The sequence below is a fragment of the Aethalodelphis obliquidens genome, unplaced genomic scaffold, assembly GCF_003676395.1.
Source record: "Aethalodelphis obliquidens isolate GAN/ISIS:26980383/991018 unplaced genomic scaffold, ASM367639v1 scaffold92, whole genome shotgun sequence".
Taxonomy (NCBI): Eukaryota; Metazoa; Chordata; class Mammalia; order Artiodactyla; family Delphinidae; genus Aethalodelphis; species Aethalodelphis obliquidens.
The window spans coordinates 322,877-328,834 of NW_020838036.1; positions in this window are offsets into that span (position 1 = coordinate 322,877).

A 5,958-nucleotide genomic window follows, 5' to 3' on the forward strand; every position below is an offset into this window, starting at 1 on the left:
GTAAGTGATGCTGAGAAAACTGGACAGCTACATGTAAAAGAATGAAATTAAAACACCCCCTAACACCATACACAAAAATAAACTCAAAATGGATTAAAGACCTAAGTGTAAGGCCAGACACTCTAAAACTCTTAGAGGAAATCCTAGGCAGAACACTCTATGACATAAATCACAGCAAGATCCTTTTTGACCCACCACCTAGAGAAATGGAAATAAAAACAAAATGAAACAAATGGGACCTAATGAAACTTGAAAGCTTTTGCACAGCAAAGGAAACCATAAACAAGACAAAAAATCAACCCTCAGAACGGGAGAAAATATTTGCAAATGAAGCAACTGACAAAGGTTGATCTCCAAAATTTACAAGCCCCTCAATATAAAAAACAAAGAACCCGGGAGAAGGCGGAAGATGGCGGAAGAGTAAGACGCGGAGATCACCTTCCTCCCCACAGATACACCAGAAATACATCTACACGTGGAACAACTCCTACAGAACACCTACTGAAGGCTGGCAGAAGACCTCAGACCTCCCAAAAGGCAAGAAACTCCCCATGTACCTGGGTAGGGCAAAAGAAAAAACAGAGACAAAAGAATAGGGACGGCACCTGCACCAGTGGGAGGGAGCTGTGAAGGAGGAAAAGTTTCCACACTCTAGGAAGCCCCTTCGCGGGCGGAGACTGCGGGAGGCGGAGGGGGGAGCTTCGAAGCTGCGGAGGAGTGCACAGCAACGGGTGCGGAGGGCAAAGCGGGAAGATTCCCGCACAGAGGATCGGTGCCGACCGGCACTCACCAGCTCGAGAGGCTTGTCTGCTCACCCGCCGGGGCGGGCGGGGCTGCGAGCTGAGGCCGGAGCGCAGGGAGAGGACTGGGGTTGGCGGCTTGAACACAGCCTGAAGGGGTTAGTGCACCACAGCTAGCCGGGAGGGAGTCCGGGGAAAACCCTGCACCTGCAGAAGAGGCAGGAGACTTTTCCTTCCCTCTTTGTTTCCTGGGGCGTGAGGAGAGGGGTTTAAGAACGCTGCTTAAAGGAACTCCAGAGACGGGCGCGAGCCGCGGCTAAAAGCGCGAACCCCAGAGACGGGCGCGAGCCGCGGCTGAAAGCGCGGACCCCAGAGACGGGCGCGAGCCGCGGCTTGAAAGCGCGGAATCCAGAGACGGGCGCGAGCCGCGGCTGAAAGCGCGGAATCCAGAGACGGGCGCAAGCCGCGGCTGAAAGCGCGGACCCCAGAGGCGGGCGGGAGAGGTTAGGGCTGCTGCTGCCGCCACCGAGGGGCCTGTGTGCGAGCACGGGTCACTCTCCACGCCCCTCTTCCACGGAGCCTGTGCAGCCCGCCACTGCCGGGTTCCCGGGATCCAGGGACAACTTCCCCGGGAGAGCGCACAGCGCGCCTCAGGCTGGTGCAAAGTCACGCCGGCCTTTGCCACCGCAGGCCCGCCCCGCACTCTGTGCCCCTCCGTCCCCGCCGGCCTGAGTGCGCCACAGCCCCCAACCAGCGGCTCTTTTAACCCCATCCTGTCTGAGCAAAAGACAGACGCCCTCCAGCGATCTACACGCAGAGGCAGGGCCAAATCCAAAGCTTAGCCCTGGGAGCTGTGAGAACAAAGAAGAGAAAGGGAAATCTCTCCCAGCAGCCTCAGAAGCAGCGGATTAAAGCTCCACAATCAACTTGATGTACCCTGCATCTGTGGAATACCTGAATAGACAACCAATCATCCCAAATTAAGGAAGTGGACTTTAGGAGCAAGATCTATGATTTTTTCCCCTTTCCTCTTTTTGTGAATGTGTATGTGTATGCTTCTGTGTGAGATCTTGTCTGTATAGTCTTGCTTCCACCATTTGCCTAGGGTTCTATCCGTCCATGTTTTTTTTTTTTTTTTATTTTTTTTTTCTTAATAATTAATTTTAATAACCTTATTATACTTTACCTTCGTTCTTTCTTTCTTTCTTTCTGTCCTTCCTTCCCTCCTTTAGACAACGAATCATCCCAAATTGAGGAGGTGGTCTCTGACAGCAAGATTTAGGATTTTTCCCCATTTACCTCTTTTAGTGAGGGTGTATGTGTATGCTTCTGTGTAAGATTTTGTCTGTATAGCTTTGCTTCCAACATTTGTCCTAAGGTTCTTTCCGTCCCTTTTTTTTTTTTTTTCTTCTAAATAAGAATTTTTTAATTCAATAACTTTATTATACTTTATTTTATTTTTACTGTATCTTCTTTCTTTCTGTCTTTTTTCCTTCTTTCCCTCCTTCCTTCCTTCCTCCCTCCCTCCCTCCTTTCTTTCCTTCTTGCCTTCTTTCCTTCTTTGCTTCTTTCTTTCTTTCTTCCTTCCTTCCTACCCTCCTTTCCTTCTTTCTTTCCTCATACTTCTACTAATTCCCTCTACTTTTTTTCCCCTTTTATCCTGAGCCTGTGGATGAAAAGCTTTTGGTGCTCCAGCCAGGAGGCAGGGCTCTGCCTCTGAGGTAGGACAGCCAACTTCAGGACACTGATCAACAAGAGACCTCCCAGCTCCACATAATATCAAACGGCGAAAATCTCCCAGAGACCTCCATCTTAACACCAGCACCCAGCTTCACTCAACGACCAGCAAGCCACAGTGCTGGAAAACCTATGCCAAACAACTAGCAAAACAGGAACACAACCCCACCCATTAGCAGAGAGGCTGCCTAAAATCATAATAAGGCCACAGACACCCCCAAACACACCACCAGACGTGAACCTGCCCACTAGAGAGACAAGATCCAGCCTCATCCACCACAACACAGGCACTAGTCCCCTCCACCAGGAAGCCTACACAACCCACTGAACCAACCTTAGCCACTGGAGACAGACATCAAAAACAGGAGGAACTACAAACCTGCAGCCTGCAAAAGGAGACCCCAAACACAGTAAGATAAGCAAAATGAGAAGACAGAAAAACACACAGCAGATAAAGGAGCAAGATAAAAATGCACCAGACCTAACAAATGAAGAGGAAATAGGCAGTCTACCTGAAAGAGAATTCAGAATAATGATAGTAAGGTTGATCCGAAATCTTGGAGATAGAATGGACAATAGATTGGACAAAATGCAAGAATCAGTTAACAAGGACCTAGAAGAACTAAAGATGAAACAAGCAACGATGAACAACACAATAAATGAAATTAAAAGTACTCTAGATGGGATCAATAGCAGAATAACTGAGGCAGAAGAACGGATAAGTGACCTGGAAGATAAAATAGTGGAAATAACTACTGCAGAGCAGAATAAAGAAAAAAGAATGAAAAGAACTGAGGACAGTCTCAGAGACCTCTGGGACAACATTAAACGCACCAACATTCGAATTATAGGGGTTCCAGAAGAAGAAGAGAAAAAGAAAGGGACTGAGAAAATATTTGAAGAGATTATAGTTGAAAACTTCCCTAATATGGGAAAGGAAATAGTTAATCAAGTCCAGGAAGCACAGAGAGTCCCATACAAGATAAATACAAGGAGAAATACGCCAAGACACATATTAATCAAACTGTCAAAAATTAAATACAAAGAAAGCATATTAAAAGCAGCAAGGGAAAAACAACAAATAACACATAAGGGAATCCCCATAAGGTTAACAGCTGATCTCTCAGCAGAAACCCTACAAGCCAGAAGGGAGTGGCAGGACATACTGAAAGTGATGAAGGAGAAAAACCTGCAGCCAAGACTACTCTACCCAGCAAGGATCTCATTCAGATTTGATGGAGAAATTAAAACCTTTACAGACAAGCAAAAGCTGAGAGAGTTCAGCACCACCAAACCAGCTTTACAACAAATGCTAAAGGATCTTCTCTAGGCAAGAAACACAAGAGAAGGAAAAGACCTATAATAACGAACCCAAAACAATTTAGAAAATGGGAATAGGAACATACATATCTATAATTACCTTAAATGTAAATGGACTAAATGCTCCCACCAAAAGACACAGATTAGCTGAATGGATACAAAAACAAGACCCTTATATATGCTGTCTACAAGAGACCCACTTCAGACCTAGAGACACATACAGACTGAAAGTAAGGGGATGGAAAAAGGTATTTCATGCAAATGGAAGCCAAAAGAAAGCTGGAGTAGCAATTCTCATATCAGACAAAATAGACTTTAAAATAAGGACTATTAAAAGAGACAAAGAAGGACACTACATAATGATCAAGGGATCGATCCAAGAAGAAGATATAACAATTGTAAATATTTATGCACCCAACATAGGAGCACCTCAATACATAAGGCAAATACTAACAGCCATAAAAGGGGAAATCGACAGTAACACATTCATAGTAGGGGACTTAAACACCCCACTTTCACCCATGGACAGATCATCCAAAATGAAAATAAATAAGGAAACACAAGCTTTAAATGATACATTAAACAAGATGGACTTAATTGATATTTATAGGACACTCCATCCAAAAACAACAGAATACACATTTTTCTCAAGTGCTCATGGAACATTCTCCAGGATAGATCATATCTTAGGTCACAAATCAAGCCTTGGTAAATTTAAGAAAATTGAAATTGTATCAAGTATCTTTTCTGACCACAACGCCATGAGACTAGATATCAATTACAGGAAAAGATCTGTAAAAAATACAAACACATGGAGGCTAAACAATACACTACTTAATAATGAAGTGATCACTGAAGAAATCAAAGAGGAAATCAAAAAATACCTAGAAACAAATGACAATGGAGACACAACGACCCAAAACCTATGGGATGCAGCAAAAGCAGTTCTAAGGGGGAAGTTTATAGCACTACAAGCCCACCTTAAGAAGCAGGAAACATCTCGAATAAACAACCTAACCTTGCACCTCAAGCAATTAGAGAAAGAAGAACAAAAAAACCCGAAAGCTAGCAGAAGGAAAGAAATCATAAAAATCAGATCAGAAATAAATGAAAAAGAAATGAAGGAAACAATAGCAAAGATCAATAAAACTAAAAGCTGGTTCTTTGAGAAGATAAACAAAATAGATAAACCACTAGCCAGACTCATCAAGAAAAAAAGGGAGAAGACTCAAATCAATAGAATTAGAAATGAAAAAGGAGAGGTAACAACTGACACTGCAGAGATAAAAGAGATCATGAGAGATTACTACAAGCAACTCTATGCCAATAAAATGGACAATCTGGAAGAAATGGACAAATTCTTAGAAATGCAAAACCTGCCAAGACTGAATCAGGAAGAAATAGAAAATATGAACAGACCAATCACAAGCACTGAAATTGAAACTGTGATTAAAAATCTTCCAACAAAGAAAAGCCCAGGACCAGATGGCTTCACAGGCGAATTCTATCAAACATTTAGAGAAGAGCTAACACCTATCCTTCTCAAACTCTTCCAAAATATAGCAGAGGGAGGAACACTCCCAAACTCCTTCTACGAGGCCACCATCACCTTGATACCAAAACCAGACAAGGATGTCACAAAGAAAGAAAACTACAGGCCAATATCACTGATGAACATAGATGCAAAAATCCTCAACAAAATACTAGCAAATAGAATCCAACAGCACATTAAAAGGATCATACACCATGATCAAGTGGGGTTTATTCCAGGAATGCAAGGATTCTTCAATATACGCAAATCTATCAATGTGATAAACCATATTAACAAACTGAAGGAGAAAAACCATATGATCATCTCAATAGATGCAGAGAAAGCTTTTGACAAAATTCAACACCCATTTATGATAAAAACCCTGCAGAAAGTAGGCATAGAGGGAACTTTCCTCAACATAATAAAGGCCATATATGACAAGCCCACAGCAAACATCATCCTCAATGGCAAAAAACTGAAAGCATTTCCACTAAGATCAGGAACAAGACAAGGTTGCCCACTCTCACCACTCTTATTCAACATAGTTTTGGAAGTTTTAGCCACAGCAATCAGAGAAGAAAAGGAAATAAAAGGAATCCAAATCGGAAAAGAAGAAGTAAAGCTGTCACT